Raw genomic sequence first — 25,282 nt, 5'->3', positions numbered from 1 at the left:
ATTCCCACACATAACCAGTCTTTGAAGTCATTTCTGATAAAGGAAATTCAATTCACGTGGACACAATACCTGTGTTAATGAATACTGCTTCAGGATTCCTTGGTATGTTTAATCATCATGAAATATTTATTAGACACTATGTACAAAAGGTTGTGTTGAACAATCAATGTAAAATAATGTAGGATAATCCCTGATCTCAAAAGAATTAAAATCTAATTGTTAAGATACAATATATTTATTAAAAAATAAACATTACTTGTTTAAATATCTCATTGTTCTACTAAATTTTGAGGGAAAGAATTCTATTTTATTCACTCATGACTCCTCAATGAAGCCTAGAACATGTATCTGCATATAGCCAACCCTCAAATGATTATGGAATTAAATCAAGCTTACAATGTTAAATTCTAGAAAATAGTAACTACAAAAGAATGGAGTCATCTTGTTTGATTGATGAATGGATGAATGGAAGTATGAACAAATAAATGAATGAACTAACCACTCTTTAAAAGAAGTGTGTTACTTTGATAAGAAGTCATGGTAGTAAATTTGAGGTGGAGAAAATATTATGATAAAAAGAATAAAGATGGAATCATACATGAAACATTTAAGGATGAATGAGTAAAAGATCCTACTGGTAGTACAGGGATCACATAAAAGAGAAGGATAAGACAATAGATGAGTATGGACTAAGGAGTGTTGTGAATGGTAGTTTAACAAGTTTAGCCTACACTCCCTGGACAATGGTGAAAGTTTGAAGGTTTCTGATCAGTTTAATAGTTATTTTAGAATAATGAAGCAATAGTGGTAAATTTGAGTTGAATAGAAAAGAGATTTGAGTTGACAAATCCATTAGTAGCTATACTAATATTCTACCTCTATATAAAAAAAATATGGAGGCTTCCCTGGTGGCGCAGTGGTTGAGAGTCTGCCTGCTAATGCAGGGGACACGGGTTCGAGCCCTGGTCTGGGAAGATCCCACATGCCACGGAGCAGCTGGGCCCGTGAGCCACAACTACTGAGCCTGCGCGTCTGGAGCCTGTGCCCCGCGACGGGAGGGGCCGCGATAGTGAAAGGCCCGCGCACCGCGATGAAGAGCGGTCCCCGCACCGCGATGAAGAGTGGCCCCCACTTGCCTCAACTAGAGAAAGCCCTCGCATGAACCGAAGACCCAACACAGCCAAAAATAAAATAAAAATAAATAAATAAAGTAGCTATAAAAAAGAAAAGTGCTTTAAAAAAAAATATGGATCTGAATTTCAGTGTTGGCACTGGAAATGTTAAAGAAAAGAAAAGTTATATAGGTACTATTGGAGATAGTATATCTATAATTTTACATAACTGTATATCTATATTTTATATAACTATAAAATTACAAGATTTGGTGAATAAATGTATATGGGGGTATATGGAGAACAGTACAACAAATCTATGTCTTACCTGTTCAGAGAAATGTTTCAGTAATGTAATACGTTTAATGAGGTGGTTTTTCAGACTGGAAAATTCTGACATGCAATCAAATGGAGGGCTGCCAGGGAAAGATGACAAGAGATTCCATCAATCTCAGTTTCACTGAGTACCACAGCTTTATACCTTAGGAAAGTGAAAATTATAATCCACAATATGTAGAGCTTTAGATCACTTTGTAAAAGTGCCAAGGGTCATCTAAATTCTAAACATCACAAAGTTACATCAAAAAATAACAGAAAGCTTACACGGAAGATGATCAATGTAATATATCTATGGCCTCGATAAAGTGGTAGGATGATAGGTGCACAATTTACAGCAGTTATTCCTGTTTTCAAGTTGCTATCAATAGGTGGAAGGCAGAGTAGGTAACTTTTTAATTTTTTACTTTCCTTGGCTAGCTTACTATACAAAGGATTACATGAAAAGAACAAAAGGAAGAAGGAAAAGTATCAAATATTAATTAAGTATGTAATCCACAAGTAGATTATCTACCCCTTGAAAAATAGATTGGCTGTATCTGGCAATTCATTTTATTTCCCACAAATAAAAAAAAAGATATATTTTACTTAGGGCACTATAATCAATTGAAAACTTTTGGGTTTATTACTTTTGTCTAGCATAACTCTTAGACTTCTGTGATTTGGAGGACATGTAATCACAAGTAATAATTTGAATTAGGTGATAAAACCTACATAACTTTTTTGGAAAATAATCAGCATTATAATCTAAAAATGGAGAACAATTTTCAGAATGTCATTTGTAAAATAAATTAACAAGCATTAAAATGCTGAAATCGTATTTACTCTCACATGGGAAGTGAAATTTTAGTTTTAAGAATTAGCAAGAAAAAGTAATTTATAACTCCTTCCCCAAATTCCTAGGAGATTACAATCCCTGGTTTTTACATGAAAGTGCCATTTTCTGGAGGTCTATCTATAAAACACATAAGAGCATGGGCAATGATTCAAATCTGTTCTTATAATAAGTTTATAAATTTATGTGGCAAAAGTATCTGCCAGATCCATAGGATAATCTCCTGTAACTATGTCCAGGATATGAAACATGTGAGCAAAATTCCCTAGGCAGTTTTTTCCATCTTATTTATTTCTGGACCAAAAAAATGAGCAAATAGGCAAGAAAATATTGGGTCACCCACCTACCACCTCACCCCACACTATCCCTTAATTCTTAACGTGAAACATGCTCAATTTATATTTCCTTAGAAGTAGAATCTTGGGTAGTTATGCTTTGATAAGTGGTCTTGAGTTACTACGTTACCCTCCTCAATAAATTTTGTCACAAATCTGTTTACCTCAAATAAGTAAGCCACTTAAAATTTTAATGACTAATGGAAATATAACATAATGAGAGAAATGCTTGTGAACAGATTAAGATTTCTATGTAGTACCATAATTAAGAACGTTTTAATACCCATAACTTCTCTAATAAATCTTAAAATGTTTATTCTATTACTAATAAAGCAGAACTTAAATGTAGCTCTCTCATCTGTATCTAAGCTTATAATGCTGGTAAAGTCAATTTTTTGTACACTGTAGTTCAGTTGAAAAGTTCTAGTAATTCACAAAAAAGGATAATATCTTTTAGGAAAACTCAACGAAGAGGAAACTGTTCCTGGAAAGAGGTCATATAAGTACATTTCCCTCTTTTACCATGATGACATCTTGATTAAACTCCTGAATTCATTTCAATTCTGAAAAATACTTATTATCTCTATCACCAAGGTGACTCACCAGATTTATATCCTTCTTTCTAATAAAGTTGAAATAAATTTTAGGCCTGAAATCATATATTTGATTAAATCAAATAAATTACTATTTTGGATTACAATTTGAAAAAAAAAATTAATGCTAATAATGGAAAATTTACATTTTAACAGAATCTTTCCCATGTTTTCTTTTAGAAACACAGAGATTAGGCCAATTTTAGGGTAAACCATAGAGATAATTTTTCCCACTGACACAATTACTTGATTACTTGAGAGAAAAGAAGGAATAATTCCTCCAACTGATACTCCAATTCCTCCACTTGACACACAGATAAGGGAAATTTAATTAATCTATAGGAAATGCAATTAGGCTGAGCCCCAACAATTCTTAAAATCCATGTGACTCTCTGATCAGAAATGAGCCAGATGAGTCCCTGACACAATTTTCAAGGTATTTGGACTTTCCTAGGAGGGCTTTGGAAAATCAAAAGCAATTAAAGCTAAGAAATTTAAAAGTACTAAGGTGTTTCATAGCAACCACGACCAGTGCAAAACACATCATTGGTTTTTTTAATGTATTTCATTCATAATATTTTATGTGTTCAAAGATAATATATAGAATGTTCAATAAGTGCTCAGCTTAGTAAAATGGTTATTCAGTTTGAATAACTCTTATTAATAGTCACTAGTTCTTAAGCAAGAACCATGAGAATCTGTTATGTTGTAAATTGAAGTTTAAAATCTTCAAGCAGTTGGAAAAAGAAGATGCTAAGATGATCCATAAATCTGCCATATTCAAAAGCTGTTATATGAGGTCACTTTGTATAGATTATATAATTTATGAAAGAGGAATCTGACTAATTGTCTGAAGGACTACTCAATACAAAATACTGCAGGAGCAATATAAGCCCCGTTTAGTCTTCCCTGGTTCCAGTGATGAAAGTAAAAAAGCTCTCAAATTGGTGATGTAGTGAAATTGTACCAAAGAGTGCTTCTTAATACTGAGACCATGATGTGAATTTTGTAATGAGACTACTTTAATTAAATGAGAAAATTTAATACTGTGAATTATCAAACATCAGTGAAGCAGATTATATTCATTTTGGGGGTCTTTTTGTTGTCACTACCCAGTCCTGCAGCTATCTTTGCTGTCTGCCCATTATCCTTTTCCCTATTCTCTTTATGTTGAATTTATTCCAAGGATTCCATTATTTCCTTTGTCTAAGCTTGTTACCAGATAGATATTTGTAAGGCTCTCAGAAGAGAGGAAGTAGAGGAACTGATGAATGTCCTAAATTTCTTCTAACATTCAATTTGAAATTTTTTGAACAAGTGGGTCAGTCACTTCATCCCTTCTTTATGTGAACAAAATGGGTTTGTCAATCAAGTATGAATTGCAATGAAAAGAAATGATAATCAGTAAGAGAGCAAGTAACAAAGAGGGAGGAGAAAAGTGTCATTACTTCTCCCTCTTATACCTCTCTGCTTGATCATAAAAGCATGCTTCCCTCTTTTACTATCTAATTTCTCTATCTTTGGGATGTAATACTTTCCAATAGGGGAAGCAAAAAGCCTAGAAATAAATATACATATAATGCTTCATTTGTGTGTAGGATATAGAGTTGACTATAGTCTTTGAGAAAAACGACAATTTCAAAATTGAAATATTAATAGACTACCTGCAGATTATTATCAAAACAAGATTAGAAATCATTAGCTTTTGATTTCTGTAGCCTTCTCTTAGTAATACAGAGTTTTAAAAATAGGATTGACTCGTTTATAAAATATCCCTAATGTAATTTATATATATATGAAAAAAAAAACTATTTTGCCCAGATGTGGTAATTTAAAACTGTTGTAACTTTCATGCATCCCTGAAAGACTGTAGAGAAACAAGTTCTCTTTCTAATGAAGCAGTAGAAAAGTGAATCCTTTGTAAAATAAATAACTTTTCTGTAAAATGATTTTTTTCTATAAAAAGTCAGATGATCAAATATTGGATCATTTAAAGGGACTTATATAACAGTGTTCTTCATTCTAGGGAAATATTCAGAGCATCAATAAAAATCTATAACTGTCTTTGAAAGATACTGTGGAAATAAAATCCAATTCATTCAGAAGTTTTCTTAAGAGGGGAAAAAGAGCGGAAAATGCAACTATCTTAAAGCTTTATAGATCACATATTAGGAATTACCTTTCCAGAATGTTTAGTATCATCTTGACCATATTAATCAGTTCAAGAGCAGCAGTAAGAATGTTATAAGGCGGTTGTTCATAAGTGCCATGTAGAGTACGTGCCCTTCTTCTTTCCGATATCATGAAAAGAACACGGTCCATAGCATGCTCAAGATGTTCACTTTGTTTTCTGAATCTGGTAGGCATCTTTTTGTCATTCTGAAATTAAAGTGGGAGTTTGGGGGAAAGATATAAGGCAGCACTTATCTAACACACTATAAATATGGAATAGGTTCAACAGCAACACCATTTAGCCAAAGTCATGTAAGAGGGATGCAAAATTACCATCAGACACTGTTCATTATTTACATATTGTTTCTGGTAATACTTATATCACTCATGGTAGTAATTATCTAAAGTGTATGAAAACAGTAAGATTCATCCATGGAAATACTGAGGTATGTAATTTTAGAATGTGGCAAAAATTACCTGTCCATAATTAGGACATGTTAATTCTGGTACTGCCTTATTAGTACACCTACCTCATTTTCTTTTTAGAGTATAATCTTGTAAGGGGAAAACCCACACTACTTTGTATTCTGGACAGGATTGTGTATAGATCTAAGAGATAGGAAAGGGAATCCTTACTTTTCATTTATCTCAGAGCCCTGTAAAATGTGTGTAGTCCTATCTAATTTAAACATACAGAAGCTGTAAGATTATTAATTGGGTATTAAATGTACCACTTCAAGTGATTAGACACTTGTCTCATTTACCTATTTCATCTTTGCACGAACGTGTATACATACACTCCCCTTCATCACACTTTGTCCAGAGTCTCATCAAATGGCTATCAGAAATAACCACAGAATTGCAATAATAGCCCCATGTAGCCTCTTCTTTGGAAGAAGTTACTCTAGCTTCCATATTTAATGGTCAGGAAATAATTTGTGATTTACTAAGTAGTGAGGACACCTAGCAAAAAGGATTTACCCTTTTAGTCTTTGAAATTCTGAGGTTCAGGGAAATTTTATTCAATTATGGAAGAGATAAGTTTATAAGTATTTCTGGCCTGGGTCCAATAAGATATTATGTGAAAATATCATATTAATATAACTTCTCATTCTAATGTAAAGTTTGTCATGTAATATGTTCAGATGTTCAACCTTAGTGTTTCACTCTAAATATTGCGAACCAACCTAATCATAGGTCATCTTCCAGATTTCTGATGAATAGCTTTGTTTTGGTAGTATCCACTGCCTGCACATAAGCTTACTTTACATTTGTTGATTGGCAAAGTAATATGTGTATTTGGGCATTTTTCCTTTTTTCAAATGGTTTTAGCATATGAAGAAGAAAGTAACAGAAAATTATGGCTACTGGTTTTCTTATTTATGGATGTCAGATTGAAAGTATCAATGCCAACATTTAACATATAAACATAAGTATGCTTTTACTTTCATCTTCTGCTTCCCAACATTCTTCATCTTCTATTGCTACAATCTTGAATTTTAAATACAAACTATTATCATTAATGTTAAAATAAATTAATGTTATTTGAGGTGTATACTTTATCTTTCAAGATTTTTTTCAAAATTTTCTGTTAAGTTTATAACCATATTAATGAAGATTATTTTGACAAACTACACTTTACTAGTTTCATTCCTCATTGTCAGTTCTTTTATACCACAGCCTCTCTGTTCTTGAATTATTTATTTTTATTCATCTTTGGTCAGCTGAAACACATCTTCCAGTAATTTTAAAGAATTAATGGGATTTATTTCCTGACTTTGTAGTCGTAACACATTATTGACTGGGGGATTTCTGCAGAAACTAACGCCTGTGGCTGTAATACATCTCCAGTAAAAAATGTGTTAAGAATATTTTAATTTGCCAACATACATAAATGGTTTCCCAAAATTACATGGCTAATTATTAGAAGAACTTATCCTGGAAACAGAGGTCTCCTGATGCTCAGTGCTCCCCTTCTACTACATTATTAAATGTATTTGGTCCTGGAGGGACAGGGAAAGATGGGAATTTTTTGATGCATGCCATTTGTTGGTGTGGTGAAATGGAAAGACATCTAGGTCTGGTGTGAGGTCTGAGTTTGTACAAATCACTTAAATGTCTCAGAGCCTTGGTTTCTTTTTTGTTTCTCTCTAAAATGTGGATAATAATAACACCTGCTTTATCCATGTATAGTATTGTTAAAGATATCAAATATTATGCATAAAAGAACTATTGTTTATATACAATTAGTATATGCCAAAAAGAATCACAATATTTTAGGAATTAACCACCAAATTCTAAATGGTGGCTTATCTAATTGCAGTCCTAAGGAAACTTCAAAGAAATCAAACAGCTAGCCCCTCTGATATTCTAAGTAAATTTGAATTGACTTTTCAAATGTAGTTTTTGAAAATTCTGTTAAGATTAAACAATTGATAAATAGTATTCTTTTTTTGTATGATCCTACACTAGACCTCCTTTAAAGAGTGAAAATCATATCAGATATATGTTTTCTTTTTTTTTTTTTTTTGGTTTAAAAATTATTTTACAGAGAGCAAACCTTTTTTTCAGTAAGTCCAATACAACTAGGTCAAGTAACTTATACTTTGGGAATGTCTAGAATTGATAAATGAAACACCAGGATTGCCAAACTGGTGATTATTTTAGCATGCAGAGTAATAGCAAATAATGCCATTTAAGTTGTGAAAGAGAGGCTCTTGTTTCAAAATTTTAAAGGCATATATAATAGCACACTAATGGGAAATTTTCTTTATTAATTAAACATATGAAAAAAGTAATAAAGGTGTCTGACAAAAGGGTTTCTCAAGTGTTAGCTTGCCCTACGATATTGAATTTCCTTTGAAACTATGAAGGTCATAGTGTGCCACAAGAAATATTTATTTACTTCAACTCTTTGTGATCTTATAAGCATGCTGAGAACCAAAAAACACAGCCCCTCATGTTTCTATTAAAGTTTGAACTACAGACTTTTCAGATGCTATTATCACTCATGAAATGAAATAAGTCAATTCTTTTGTCTAGTTGATAGTTAATTACTTTTTGTTAGTATATGATCTTCAGTAGTTAGAGAGTATAGAGCTTTCAAGAATTGATGACAATAATAATAGTAGAAAGAAATGCCACGTGCACATCCTTTAGCTCTGAGAAACACATTTTATCCCATCAAAGCTGACAGAGGAGGAGATCGGCCAAGTTGATTGCAAAAGATCCTGAGTTCACTTCCTCTCACAAGCACACCAAAATCACAACTATATGCAAAACAACCATTGATGAAAAAGACCAGAACCTACCAGAAAAGATTTTCTACAACTAAAGACATAAAGAAAGAACCACAACAAGATGGGTAGGAGGGGCAGACTCATGATATAGTCAAGTCACATACCCCTGGGTGGGCAACCCAAAAACTGGAGAATAATTACACAGATTCTCTCACAGGAGTGAGAACTCTGAGCCTCACATTGGGCTCCCCAGCCTAGGGGTCTTGCACCAGGAAGATGAGCCTACAGAGCATTCGGCTTTGAAGGTCAGTGGGGCTTAATTTTAGGAGTCCCACAGGAATGGTGAAAATAGAGACTTCACTCTTAAAGGGTGCACACAAAATACACACAACAGGATCCAGGGCAAAGGCAGTAATTTGCTTTAAACCTGGGTGAGATCTATCTGCTGGCCTTGGAGAGTCTCCTGGAGAGGCAGGAGGCAACTGCAGCTCACCCTGGGGAAATAGACACTTATGCAAGCCATTCTTGGGAGCACCTTCTACCACATGGACACTGGTGCTGGCAGACACCATTGTGGAATCCTCCCTCTAGCTCACTAGTGCCAAGACCTGGCCCTAACCAACAGCCTGTAGGTGCCACTGCTGGGATGCCTCAGGCCAAGGAACTAACTGGGTGGGGACAGAGCCACACCCATCAGTAGAGAGGCTACCTAAAGACCTCCTGAACTCACAGCTGCCTCTAGACATGCCTCTAGGCATGACTCTGCCCAGCAGAGGGGCCAGGACCCAGCTTCACTCACTAGTGGGCAGGCACAAGCTTCAGAATAACCTGGGCACCCACCCTGCCTCCAGGAAGCCTGCTCTAGCCTCTGGACCAACCTCACCCACCAGGGGACAGACACCAGATGCAAGAAAACCACAGTGCCACAGCCTACAGATCCAGTATGCTCAGAGTAGGCTAGACCTTACCCTGGGACCAGCTGGGTCCCAGCCCTGTCCACTAGCAGGGGAGTGTGCTTCTGGAATGCATAGGACATCTCCTAGAGAAGGCTACTTCTCCAAGGTCAAGAAATGTAACTAACCTACCACACGCATAAAAATAAAAACAGAAAATTAGACAAAATAAGGCAGCAGAAAAACATGTTCTAGATGAAGAAACAAGATAAAACCCCAGAAGAATTAAGTGAAGTGGAGATAGGAAACCTACCTGAGAAGGAGTTCAGAGTAGTGATTATAAAGGTGACCAAAAACTCAGGAGAAGCATGGACATACACAGTGAGAAGTTAGAAGTTTTTAACAAAGGGTTACAAAATATAAAGAACATCCAAACAGAGATGAAGAATACAACAACTGAAATGAAAACTACACTAGAAGAAATCAACAGTAGACTAAATGATACAGAGGAATGGACCATCAAGCTAGAAGACAGAGAAGTTGAAATCACTGAAGTTGAACCAAAAAAAAAGAAAAAAGAAAAAAAGAAAAAAGAATGAAAAGAAATTAAGGCAGTTTAAGAGACTTCTGGGACAACATCAAGTGCACTAATACTTACATTACAGGGGTCCCAGAAAGAGAAGAGAGAGGTTCAGAGAACATATTTTAAGACATAATAGCTGAAAACTTCCCTAACCTGGGTAAAGAAACAGATATCCAAGTCTAGGAGGTGCAGAGAGTCCCACACAGGATTAACCCAATGAGGAACACACCAAGACATGTTGTAATTAAAATGACAAAAATTAAAGATAAAGAGAGAATATTAAAAGCAACAATGTAAAAGCAACAAATAACCTACAAAGGAATACCCATAGGCTATATCAGCTGACTCTTCAGCAGAAACCCTATGAGCCAGAAAGGAGTGGCACAATATATTTAAAATGATTCAAGGGAAAAACCTATAACCAAGAATACTCTAGCAAGCAAGGTTCTCACTCATATTTGATGGAGAGATCAAAAGTTTACAGACAATCAAAAGTTAAAAGAGTTCAGCACCACCAAACCAGGTTTACACGAAATGTTAAAGGAACATGTCCTAGCAAGAAACAAAAGGCAACAACTAGAAACATGAAAATTACAAAATGAAAAAGCTCATCAGTAAAGGCAAACATACAGTAAGGTAGGAAATCATCCCCACAGAAAGCTATTAGGAAGGTTGAAAGAAAAAATTATTAAGTCATCTATATCCACAATAAGCAATTAAGGAATACACAGAACAATTAGATGTAAAATATGATGTCAAAAATAGTAATCATGAGGGGAGGAGAATACAAATGCAGGGTTTTTAAAATGCATTAGTCTGTGTGTGTGTATGTGATTTAATATGGCTATATTGAAACAACATGGTAAATACTAACCAAAAATCTACTATATATATATATATATATATATATATATATATATACACACACACACACACACACATACATACACATGCATGCATATATACATACACACACACACACAAAAAGAAAAGGAATCAAAAAATAACACTAAAGACAGTAATCAAATCAAAAGAGAAGAGAATACAAGAAGAAATGAAAAAAAAACTATAAAAACAAAACCAAAACAATTAACAAAATGGCAATAAGAACATACATATCAATATTTACTTTAAATGTAAAAGGATTAAATGCTTCAATCAAAAGACATAGAGTGGCTGAGTGGATACAAAAACAAGACCCATATATATGCTTCCTACAAGATACTCAAATCAGATCTAAAAGCAAATTCAGAATGAAAGTGAGTGGACGAAAAAAGTATTCCATGCAAATGGAAGTCAAAAGAAAACAGGGGTAGCAATATTTATATCACACAAAATCGACTTTAAAATAAAGAATGTTACAAGAGACAAAGGACACAACATCATGATCAACGGATCAATCCAAGAAGATATAACAATTCTAAATACATATGCACCCCACATAGGAACACTTAAATACATAAAGCAAATGTTAACGGATATAAAGCAAGAAATTGACAGTAATATAATAATAGTAGGGGACATTAACACTCCAGTTACATCAATGGACAGAACATCCAGACAGAAAATCTGTAAGGAAACACTGGCCTTAAGTGACACATTAGATCAAATGCGCTTAATTGATATATAGAGAGCATTCCATCCAAAAGCAGCAGAATACACATTCTTTTCAAGTGCACATGGAACATTCTCCAGGAGAGATCACATGCTAGGCCAAAAAACAAGCCTCAACAAATTTAAGAGAATAGAAATTATAGCAAGCATTTTCTTTTCTGATGACAATGATATGAAACTAGAAATCAACTACAAGAAAAAAGCTGCAAAAAACACAAACACAAGGAAGCTAAACAGTATGCTACTAAACAAAAAATGGATCACTGAAAAAGTCAAAGAGGAAATGACAAATTACCTAGAGACAAATGAAAATGAAAAAAACAATAATCCAAAACCTATGGGACTCAGCAAAAGCAGTTCTAAGAGAGAATTTTATAGCAATCAAGCTTACCTCAGGAAACAAGAAAAATTTCAAATAAACAACCTAACCTTACATATAAAGGACCTAGAGAAAGAAGAACTAACAAAACCCAAAGGTAGCAGGAAACAAAATCATAAAAATCAGAGCAAAAATTAATAAAATAGAGACTAAAAAGCAAAAGAAAATATCAATAAAACTACAAGCTGGTTCTTTAAAAATAAACAAAATTGATAAACTTTTAGCCAGACTAATCAAGGAAAAAGGGGAGAGGGCCCAAATCAATAAAATCAGAAATGAAAAAGGAGAAGTCACAACCGATGCCACAAAAATACATAGGACCATAAGAGACTACTACAGGCAACTATATGCCAACAAAATGGAAAACCTAGAAGAAATGGACAAATTCCTAGAAGTGCACAATTTCCCAAGACTCAACCAGGAAGAAGTAGGAAGTATGAACAGACCAATTACCAGTAACAAAATTGAATCAGTAATTTAAAAAACTCCCAGCAAATAATGTAAATTGATACAGCCACTATGGAGAACAGTATGGAGGTTCCTTAAAAAACTAAAAATAGAACTACCATGCGACCCAGTAATCCCACTACTGGGCATGTACCCTGAGAAAACCATAATTCAAAAAAGAGTCATGTACCACGATGTTTATTGCAGCTCTATTTACAATAGCCAGGACATGGAAGCAACCTAAGTGTCCATCAACAGATGAATGGATAAAGAAGATGTGGCAAATATATACAATGGAATATTACTCAGCCATAAAAAGAGACGAAATTGATTTATTTGTAGTGAGATGGATGGGCCTAGAGTCTGTCATACAGAGTGAAGTAAGTCAGAAAGAGAGAAACAAATACCGTATGCTAACACACATATATGGAATCTAAAAAAAAAAAGGTCATGAAGAACCTAGGGGCAAGATGGGAATAAAGATGCAGACCTACTAGAGAATGGACTTGAGGACACAGGGAGGGGGAAGGGTAAGCTGGGACAAAGTGAGAGAGTGGCATGGACATATATACACTACCAAATGTAAAATAGATAGCTAGTGGGAAGCAACTGCATAGCACAGGGAGATCAGCTCGGTGCTTTGTGACCACCTAGAGTGGTGGGATAGGGAGGGTGGGAGGGAGGGAGAAGCAAGAGGGAAGAGATATGGGGATATATGTATATGTATAGCTGATTCACTTTATTATAAAGCAGAAACTAACACCATTGTAAAGCAATTATACTCCAATAAAGATGTTAAAAAATAAAATAAAAAACTCTCAGCAAAAAAATGTCCAGGACCAGATGGCATCACAGGTGAATTCTACCAAACATTTAAAGAAGAGTTAACACCTATCCTTCTCAAACTATTATCAAAAACTGCAGAGGAAGGAACTCCCAAACTCATTCCATGAGGCCAGCAGCACCCTGACACCAAAACCAGAGAAAGATATCACGAAAAAAAAGAAAATTACAGGCCAATATCATTGATGAACATAGATGCAAAAATCCTCAACAAAATATTAGCAAGTCAAACCCAACAATACATTGCAAAGATCATACAACATGGTCAAGTGCGATTTACCCCAGGAATGAAAGGAGTTTTCAATATCTGCGAATCAAACAATGTGATAGACCACATTAATCAACTGAAGAATAAAAAGCACATGATCATCTCAGGAGACTGAGAAAAAGCTTTTGACAAAATTCAACATCCATTTATGATAAAAACTCTCCAAAAAGTGGGCATAGAGGGAACATACCTCAACATAACAAATGCCGTTTTCTCCAAACCTACAGAAAATATAATACCTAACAGTAAAAAGCTGAAAGCCTTCCAACCAAATTCAGAAACAAGACAAGGATGCCCACTTACCACTTCTTTTGAATATAGCACTGGAAGTCCTAGCTACAGAAATCAGACAAGAAAAAGAAATAAAAGGTATCCAAATTGGAAAGGAAGAGGTAAAATTGTCATTATATGTAAATGACATGATAGGCTATAGAAAACCTTAGAGACTCCATACAAAAATATTAGAACTAATAAATGAATTAAGCAAGTTAGCAGCATACAAAATTAATATACAGAAATCCGTTGTAATTTTTACACTAACAATGAAATTTACACTAACAATTTACACTAAGAAAGAGAAAGAATTTATCCTAACGAAAAAAGTGAAAGTAAAAAACCAATCCCTGTAAAAATCAAGTCAAACAAAAATACCTAGGAATAAATCTAAATAAGGAGGTGAAAGACCTATATGCTGAGAACTATAAAACAGTGATAAAGGAAATTGAAGATGATTCAAAGAAATGGAAAGTTATCCCATGCTCTTGGATTGGAAGAATTAATATTGTTAAAATGGCCATACCACCAAAAGCAATCTACAGATTGCATGTGATCCCTATGAAATTACCCATGATATTTTTCACAGAACTAGGACAAATAATCCTAAAAGTTGTATGGAACCACAAAAGATCCAGAATTGTCAAAGTAATCCTGAGGAAAAAGAACAAACCTGGAGGAAAAAATAGCCCTCCAACATTTCAGACAATGCTACAGAACTACAGTAATCAAAGCAGGGTGGTATTGGCACAAAAACAGACATATAGATCAATGGAACAGAATAGAGAGCCTAGAAATAAATCCACACACCTACAGTCAATTAATCTTTGACAAAAGGGGGCAAGAATATACAATGGAGAAAAGACAGTCTCTTTAGCAAGTGGTGTTGCGAAATCTGGACAGCCTCATGTAAATCAGTGAAATTAAAACACTCCCTCACACTATATACAAAAGTAAACTCAAAATGGTTTAAAGACCTAGATATAAGACATGACACCATAAAACACCTAGCAGAGAACATGGGCAAAACATACTCTGACATAAATAGTACTAATATTTTCTTAGTCTCCCAAGGCAAAAGAAAGAAAAGCAAAAGTAAGCAAATGGGACCTAATCAAACTTATAAGCTTTTGCACAGCAAATGAAACCATAAACCAAACAAAAAGGCAACACACAGAATGGGAGAAAACACATGCAAATGATGCAACTGACAAGGGGATAATTTCTAAAATACACAAACAGCTCGTACAACTCAATACCAAAAGAATGAACAGCCCAATCAAAAAATGGTCAGACAACTTGAATAGACATTTCTCCAAACAGGACATACAGATGGCTAAGAGGCACATGAAAAGATGCTCAACATCACTAATTGAGAAATGCAAATCAAAGCTACAATGAGGTATCACCTCACACTGGTCTGAATGGTCATGATCAGAAAGTCTACAAACAATAAATGCTGGAGAGGGTGTGGAGAAAAGGGAACCCTCCTACATTGTTGGTAGGAATGTAAATTGGTTCAGCCACTATGGAGAACAGTATGGAGGTTCCTTAAAAAACTAAAACTAGAGCTACCATATGATCCTGTAATCCCACTGCTGGACATATAACTGGAAATGATAAAAACTCTAATTCGAAAAGATATACACACCCTAATATTCATAGCCCCACTATTTACAGTAGCCAAAATATGGAAGTAACCTAAGTGTCTATCGACGAATGGATAAAGATGTGGTATACATATAAAATAGAATATTACTCAACCTTAAGAAGAATGAAATACTGCCATTTGCAGCAACATGAATGGACCTAGAAATTAGCATACTGAGTGAAGTAAGTCAGACAGAGAAATACAAATATTACATGATACCACTAATATGTAGAGTATAAAAAATAATACAAATGAATTTATTTACACTTATTTCACCTAGGTCTCTACCTCTTTGCCTGCAGTTATTTTAAATGCAGAGCTTCTACTTGCTAATATCATTTATTCAATAGTGTTATCATCCTAATAATTTACTCCTAAAAGAAAGCATTTCTATGCATAATTGAAGAGATTTGTTATATACAGTGCACATGACAAAGTCACTCTAAGGCTATTTATGTTAAACAGACATTCTTACCATCAACTCTCCTTCTCTTTTTCCCCCCAGCTTTATTGAGATATAATTGGCATGTAACATTGTGCAAGTTTAAGGTATACAAAATGATGATTTGATACATGTATATATTGTGAAACAATTAACACCCTAAAGTTACTTAACACATTCATCACCTCACATAATTACATTTTTGTGTGTCCTGTGAACATTTAAGATCTATTCTTTTAGCAACTTTCAAGTATAGGACACAGTATTGTTAAATATAGTTTCCATGCTGTGTACTAGATCCCCAGAACTTAATCAGCATTGTACTAATTGACCAACATCTCCTTTTCTCTACCTCCAAGCCCCTTTTAACCACCATTCTACTCTGTGAGTTTGGCTTCTTTTAGATTCACCATGTAAGTAAGATCTCACAGTATTTATCTTTCTACGTCTGACTTATTTCACATGGCATAATGTCCTCAAGTTCCACCCACGTTGTTCCAAATAGCAAGATTTCCTCCTTTTACATGTGTGAATAATACTACTGTGTGTGTGTGTGTGTGTGTGTGACGTTTTCATTATCCATTCATCTGTCAATGGACATTTAGGTTGTTTACATGTCTTGAGTACTGTGAATAATGCTGAAATAAACCTGGGGGTGCAGATATATCTTCAAGGTAGTGATTTCATTTTCTTTGGATATATACCCAGAAGTGGGATTCCTGGATCATATGGTAGTTTCATGTTTAATTTTTTGAAGAACTTCCATACTGTTCTCCATAGTGGCTGTACCAATTTACATTCCCACCAACAGCACACAAGGGTTCCCTTTTCTTCACACCCTTGTCAACACTTGTTATTTCTTTTCTATTTGATAATGGCCATTCTAACATGTGTGAAGTGATATCTCATTGTGGTTTCAATTTGCATTTACTTGATAATCAGTGATGTTGAGCATCTTTTCGTGTACATGTTGGCCATTTGTATGTAGTCTTTAGAAAAATATCTATCAGGTCTTCTGCTATTTTTTAGTGGGGTTATTTGTTTTCCTGCAATTGAGTTATCTGAGTTCTTCATATATTTTGGACATTGACCTCTTATCTGATAATGGTTGGTAAATATTTCTCCCTTTCTGTAGGTTGCCTTCTCATTTTGTTGATTATTCAGTTTGCTGTGCAAAAGCTTTTTAGTTTGATGTAGTTCTACTTGTTTATTTTGCTTTTGTTGCTTGTGTTTTTGGTGTCATATCTAAAAACTTGTTGTCAAGACTGATGTCAAGGAGCATTTTTCCTATGTTTTCTTCTAGGAAAGTCTTAAATTTAAGTCTTTAATCCATTTCGAGTTAAGTTTTGTGAATGGTATAAGATAGAGGCCACAATTCATTCTTTTTATTCGAATATCCAGTTTTACCAATACCATTTATTGAAGAGACTACCTTTCCCCACTGAGCATTCTTGAAAGACTGAGGAAGTAGTTGTCTCACCCCACTCTTCCTTTCCATGCAAGGGGAACTCTTTCTAGCTGGGGAGTTCCTTCTTGGTGCTGAGTAATGGCAGATTGGTAATCAGATGATACAGGCAAAATGAAGCAGTTTTCCTTACCTTTTTGTGTAATTATTCTCAAATTTTTTGTTCTAGTGTGTTGCTGAAATTTCTTAATTGGATTCCAGAGCTCTCCCAGAGATGTTTATGTTTGTGGATGTGTCTAATTGTTAGTCTTTGTAGAAGGATGGAGGCGGGGGTCTCCTACTCAACCATCTTGATGGCATCAGTCCCTTAAGGCAGATTATTGAAAACCACGGTAACAGTGTGTACAAAGACTAACAGTGAGAAATGGCTAAGTCCTTCTGAACAACACTAACTTTATAAATAATAAGATGATATTCAACACAGATCAGCCTTTCAGGACAAGGATTGATTTTATTATTGCATTTATGTATTTAGTTCCCTAATTCTATAGTTATGATTGGGGATGCTATTCCCACAAATGTAGTACAGATAGAAATACATGCATGAATAGTCAATTGTATTTAAAATAAAATACTTCAAATCAAGTAACAGGACTTCAGAATAGCACGCTCCACTGTATTTTTCTTAAATTGTATTTTTAATAATTTATCATCCATGCTATATTTTTCCATATGTCAGAGTAAGATTCCACATTGTTCAGAGAAAGTGATAAAACTAATTACAAAATGTCTATACTAATTGTACCTCCAAAGATACATTATGAACTTAATAAAAACAGAAGCTGGAAGGCACTCAAACTATCACGTCATAAGACTGAACTGCCAGGTACTAGATGATTTTAGGTGCAATGACACATTTCTATTTTCAAATAAAATAGAGATTTTTAAAAGTAACTATTTAATAATAATAGAGTATGTGGTTGAGAAAGCATACTGAAAAAGCCCTTTCACTTCTGTATGGAGATAGGAAAACTAAGAGTTTTTTTATCCACATAGGAAACAAATTAATCAAGCAATGAACTCTGATGACACGATCTCACACATTTCAATAATCTTTGTCACAACGTGCATTTAAAGAACAGCAAGTAAGGGTATAACTGTACAGAAGAAGTTGAGCCACAACCAACTGAACTAAGGTAAAGAGAACAAACTTCATATATAAAAAGTAAAAGCTGAGCCTTGCAATATTTCAAGTCTACTCATGATGGAGTGCTTTGGAAGTTATTTGGGGATGGAAGATTTCATATGATCACAGTTGGCTTCCAGTAACATCTCAGTGACACACATAATATAGTGTGGATCTTTTGATTTCAGGTAGTTTGTGATTATGAATGACTTATACTACTGAGTGATAAGTGTTCAAATTCTGGGTTTGGCAGCATGTGTTAAGGGACATGAACTACTCACCTCCTATTGTCTTCCTCTTGAGGTGTCATATGTGGATAAGTGGCATTAGAAGCTGGGTGAATCCATGTATCTATTCTAATGTGTGCTTTCTTGACAGGAAACTCATGGAAAGGCTATTTTCTTTTTAATAGCTGCCACCCCACTATCCAAACTAGAAGTATTGGGATGGTGGGGCTTGCAGTATAGGTGAATGGGGATGGAAATAGGAAATGAGAGCACAAAAATCATTAATATTTGGATGGATTTGGACTTAATAGGGAAAAGTCCAATAATACTGGAAAAAAAGGACACCCTAGAGAGCTTCTGATGTAAAACTGGTTATTTTCTTTGAATGGTAAAAATAGAACTACCATTACATTAATATGCAAGTTTTAAAAATTTAATGAAATGTTTAAGAAGTCTAAGATATAGTTAAAGCCTACCTAAGGAAGACCTGTATCAGCTGTAATTCATGAAATGTCAGTTGCCACTTTACAGTAGGGAAAATCTTACAGTTTTTAATTAAACAATGAAAATAAATACTTATGGGTTCATAAACACGGAGGCCGAATAAGAAACAAATGAACCTAATGTGATCTAATTTTTTAAACAAAGCAAATTTCATAGGTCACACCTTCTCATTTTACCTTATCTGGAAAAAAGTTAGAGCCATTGGAGTAGCTACCAAGGTTTTTAGAACAATCTGAAAGTAGAGTAATATAAAAATAAGTTCCTACGAACTCAGACAGACCATTAGGTAAGAGGGAGGTTGCGACCTTATGTATATAAAAAGTAGCATGCTTTATTCTGTTTATCAGGATCAGTTAACAACATGTGGTCAGCACCTGCTGAATTTTGTAGGCACCAGAACATTCAAAAAGGATTTTTAGCTGCTACCAAATTTGAAAAATGAAAGAAGACTGGAATTGACTAATAATAATCATCATAATAATAACAGCTAATATTGTGCTATTTTTGAGTCAGGCACTCTGCATTACATTAACACATATAATCCTCATTATAATTCAATGAAATACAAACTATGAGTAACTTCATTTTACAAAGCAGGAAACTGAGGCAAAAAAAGCAAATGGAATTAAATAAAATAACTCATGTTATTTAGCACAGTGCCTGACACATAAAAATTAGTCAACAAATATTAGATTAAAATAATAATTAATGCTTCCCAAGCTCACAAAAATAAGCTATTAGAAATATTCAAATCCAGATTGTCTGATTCTGGACACTGTACACTTAATCATTACACTGTACTTCAGAAAATATATTACTTCTAAAGGATCAGTTATGCTCCAAAAGTGTAGTTGTGCCATTAAATGGTTGCCAAAAGATAACATGTGAGAGGTAGAATGGCCTAAAATATCCAGGTCTATGAGGATGAACTGCCTAGCAATAGCTAAATATTTTACATAGAAATGTTACTATACTTCATATATGTTCAAATGTCAGTATCATTAAAGGGCAAAAGTAATATTTCTTTTAATAAAGCAAAGGAAATTTTCATACATCTTTAGAAGAGCTAAGCAGAGTTATAGAGGAATGCAGTCTCACATCCTGTATATTTACTTTCCTTATAACTATCTTATTTCCCAAAGCTCTAAGGCTGGAATAAGTCTCAAAGAACAGAGGCATACGTGGTGAGCATTTTCCTTAATCCTAGATCCTGGCAAACAAATTTCAAACACTTAACTTCCTGTTCCTTGTCACCAGAAACACAATCTATCCAACAAATACCATGCTTTTAAAAAACACCATTATGTTCACTATTCGTCTCCTTGGATATACATCTCACTTCCTGGACCTCATCACCTGATGCACAGGATCTTATTACTCCTCAGCCTTCCTGATTATGACTCCCATCTCTGTTCATGAGCCTTTAGCTTTCACAGACACATTTTGTACCTCATCAGTAAGAATGGAAAAGAAGAGACAGATTCAAAGAGAGCAACAAAGGAAAAACCAGCAGGGCTTTGTAACTAATTGCATATGGAGTTTTCAAGTAGTAGAATTTTTAAAGTTAAAGATGATTTCCACAAACCCACAGCAAGCATCATTCTCAGTGGTTGGCAGAGGAGGTGGAGGAGTTGGCAGAGGAGTGAAAGAGGAGGGAGATAAATAGCATCTGTAGTTAATATTTACCAAACATTATATACAAAAATACTAAAAATAATTATCTCTGGCAACATTTACAATTTTCAGCATTAGCATTATCTCCATTTTGCAGATAAAGCAACAGAAGCTCTGAGGCACTGAGTAGTGTGCACAAGGGCACAGCTGATAAGTTTTATCTGAAATATAAATCCGGGCAGCTTGATTCTAGAGCCTAAATTCCAAGACACACTCTGTTGAATAATTTAGAGATGTGATTTCTTTGAGGCTCCTATACACTCACAATGGCCCAAGATGAGATGAACTCAAACAGTATTTTGATAAAATTTCACTTTAGGACTCTAAATTCAACAACACTTAGTTTACAGTTGCAAATATATTTGTATGTTCCTATTGGGCACTACAATAGACACTAAAACTATGTACTATAACAGTAGGTTGAAAGGGATTAAAACCAGAAAATATGGAAATCCCCAAGAATCTCAGAACTCAGGAGAGAGTTTATATCAATCCTCAAAAGTAGCTAAACAGAAACTCTTTACAATCAAGGTTAGGTTCTAGATATCAGTCTTATTCACTGTTAATAAGGGATCATCAAATTTTCTAATTGAGTGTTTACATATCCCACCAAGGATGATAATGACATATGTTTAAGCATCCATAAACAATCGTACATAAACAACCTAAACTAAGCTTATTACATACAAGGAAATTTACAAATGAGTAAGTGTACTTTCCATACTTGCCATGGCTAACCATATTTAATGATTCTTTTCTGTTAAATTTTGTGACTGAAAATGGATAAATCAGTGTCTCCCTGACGAAATATATCCATGTTTTAATAGTCCCTCTATATATTCACTTGCAAACTTTTCTCATTTGCAAAACACATCTTTAGTACAATGGTAAATCAATCATAAGAAACTCTCTGGTAAACAGATATACCCCCTACAAGAAAATGGAAAAAAGAAAAAAGAAAATTCCCACTGCTTAATAACTCTTACACACTAGTAAAAACACAAAATAACATAATTGTCCAGCAATAACTTGGACATTATACACCATATCTTACACACACACACACACACACACACACAAGCACACAGCTTAAACAGTGCAGAAGAGAAGGGAAAGGACAATGTATACAACGACGAGGACATCCAAAAGCCCAGAGCCAAAAGCGATCAGGTGCTAAAACTTTTACAGTAACAGAATTAAATAGTCCCCATGCAAAGTGAACCAGTTAGTCATCCAGATGTTTCCAGCTGGATATTTAGTGTACGGAAATGAAAAGATCCCATTTGACTCACTTTTTTTCCACATTATAGGCAGCTGTTAATAGCAGCAATTCCAAAGCAATTTAGTAACTATACTTTGAACCATGAAATTATAAAGCTGTGTATATCCATCTCATCATATTTAGGTCGTTAGTGTTTCAACAAATTATTTTTTGATGTAATCCTCCTCAATAGATTTTGTTGTTGTTGTTACAATTGTTTTCTTACCTGATCTTCTCCTTGCATAGCTTGCTCTTCAACTTTGTTCTAAAGGGAAAAATAATAATAATTCATGAAGAAAATACAGCAAAGGAAAAGAAAATCAAAACTTTCAAAAAGAAGTTAAGCTGTTAAAAAAGCAAAGATAAGATGGATTATGTGGGTAATTACTGCACATTGGATTTTAATTCTATTTCTGTGGGAATTGTTTAAATGCATTAAATGATATTATCTTACTGCAGTTATTTAATCATCTACAAATTGATCTGACTCTATTTATAACCAAGCAACATTTCTACATCTTATAAAATATTTATGTTTGGAGAAACTTTGAAACTAAGATCTTTAAGATCAAAAATGTCATCTCTCAAGCTTCTGGCACCTCTCCCATTCAAGATTACTGATTTGTCTTCTGAAATAACATGTATATGTATTTAGTTCCCATCCCCATAGCCTGAGATAAAATTCACCTGAGTCTGGAGACTTGCACTCTTGTCAATTTCATTTCTCAGAAAAGAAAACCATGATAAAAACTATTTCTTTGATCCAAATTCTGACTATGAAAGAAGAAATATTTAGAAGTTACAGAAGCCTTGGGAGAGAGTGACCATGTTATCTTATAGTTAGTAAGTAGTGATGAAGGAAGGGAATGGTAGGCATAGTCAGACACATGTCTTGCTATTAATAGAATGACATTTCCAGCAGCTGTCCAAATAATTCAAGTACCCCATCACAACTGTAACTTACCTCAGAGTCAATATAAAAGTCAACCAGCTACGAATTCTGGAATTTAACTATGAGTGAACTTGAGGAACTTCCTGCTCTATAGGCTATGTAAGTGATAAATTACCTAGTGAGAGAGTTAACATAATTTCCCTAACTTTCAGCTTACCATGCAATCTGCTGCTATGGAGCCAGACATCTAGTCAAACAGTTGGCCAGGAACTAGTTTTTAAATTACACGTCTTTAGTCCTTATATTTAACTTTAACTTCTATTGATAGGGTTAGAAAAATGAGATTGTAGAAGAAAGACCAAAAAGAGAAGGTTATTTGAATTGCATAGCTTTATAATTATTTAAGGTTCCCCCCCCCCTTGGAATGCTGAAGAATAGAAAGACAGGAAGATGAGCTTCAATTTTAAACATATACTGATGGTAAGGCAAAGCAAGAACTGTAGAAGTTAACAGATATGAAAATTAGTTGCATAGTCTCCCTTCACAGAACAGAGAGCCATCCATTTATCTCTGGGTGAAAAGGCTTAAGTATTTGAGTACTGAGTTTAGATCAACTTCAATATAATTATAACATAGTGAATGAAAAGAAAATAGAAAAAGTGATAATGTTTTAGAACATACAATTACTTATCCATAACAGTGGTATCACAGAAAGCAGAGTAAAACTATGTCTAGTTTACATTCATAAGCAGTCCCAATTATTTTCACATCTAGGTATTTTCTTTACCAGTACACTTAAGGATCTTTCATTAATAATGTAAGTTCTTCAAACGTTGCTATTCATTAACACACATTGCTCTGGGTTACTTGGTAAATAAATTAACTGATGGTTTTTTTCTTTCCTATTTAATCTGTTTAAAGCTATTGAAATCTAACTTCATTGTACTTGAAAAGAAGAAGGAATAAAGGGCATTTTAATGAAAAATTTGTGCATGCCAGAAAGGTTTATGTTTTGAGATGGGAAACAAAGGTTTTTAGATTTTGTTTTTAGATAAGCTTCAAAGAAGGTCATTGCAGGTAAAATTAACATGAATGAGTTAAGTCTTGAAGCCAAGAAGTCAGTTACTGATCTTTCCTTCTAACTGCTGAGCAGGAAACCATCTGCTTTGTCATTATTTAAATCACATTCCATTCTTCTAACATAGTTATAACTTACAACTATTTGCCATAGCAACGTGGGACTAAGAGGCAACGGGATATGTTTAAAAGGAAGCTGTACAGTAGCCTCGATATTTCACAGGGTTGAAAGAGGTAACAATAGCCTGAGTATATGAAAACACTGCTTGGTAGTCTGATTTCACTGGAATTTTTAAAGTGTACTTTAAGAATTAGTTCTACCATGGAAGTAAAGGCAGGCATTTTTTATATCCCTTTACTCAATATTTCAGGAAGAGTCATATATGAATAACTTTCAGAATGTGTAGTGTTCTATTCCAAACTTCAAAGTACATGAGATTATACATAAAAGTGAGCAATGGTGGCAAAAAGAAAAGAGAGTGCTTTTCTTTATCTTTTTTCAGAATTTCCCAGATACAAGAAAATAACCCATAAAATAAACTATTAACCCACACTTGATAGCATTTTCTGTACTGAAAAGCTGGAGACAGGAAGTCAAAACTTAGGTTTCTTATTATAGAGTGATGCATTCTGTCTCAGATTTAAGCATGAACTAGGCTTGAGGACAGATTCAAAAAACAACACAGAAATAAATTAATTTTTCATGTAATAAAGTGGATTACAGGGACTTTCCTGGTGGTCCAGTGGTTAAAACTCCACACTCCCAATGCAAGGGGCACGGGTTAAATCTCTGGTCAGGGAACTAAGATCCCGCATGCCACACGATGTGGCCAAAAAGAAAAAAAAAATGGATTACAATATGGACTTTGTGAAATATGACTGTCACCATTCCTTCTATTTTTTATTTTTGCAAAAATTATATTCTACTGAATATTTACCAATTGCTATTTTTACTAGAGTAGAAGATTAATTGTAAATCCTCGAAAAGTTCTCCAGTCTCTCTAAATGGCACTGATAGTTAAATATGGTGATCTGTTATCT

At 34.3% G+C, this 25,282-nt stretch overlaps 1 long non-coding RNA gene across 1 annotated transcript; it reads right to left on the bottom strand.

Annotated features, from left to right (window-relative positions):
* Positions 1-5,572: 5,572 nt before the first annotated feature.
* On the bottom strand, positions 5,573-23,000 carry LOC132358001 (uncharacterized). The gene is made up of 3 exons (XR_009500380.1): positions 22,960-23,000; positions 22,499-22,537; positions 5,573-5,590 (listed from the first exon to the last, which is right to left on the bottom strand). It is a non-coding gene; the product is annotated as an uncharacterized LOC132358001 (long non-coding RNA).
* Positions 23,001-25,282: the final 2,282 nt, after the last annotated feature.

This window comes from Balaenoptera ricei, chromosome X (assembly GCF_028023285.1).
Source record: "Balaenoptera ricei isolate mBalRic1 chromosome X, mBalRic1.hap2, whole genome shotgun sequence".
In the NCBI taxonomy this organism is placed as follows: domain Eukaryota; kingdom Metazoa; phylum Chordata; class Mammalia; order Artiodactyla; family Balaenopteridae; genus Balaenoptera; species Balaenoptera ricei.
This window is presented reverse-complemented; position numbering and strand designations above follow the sequence as displayed.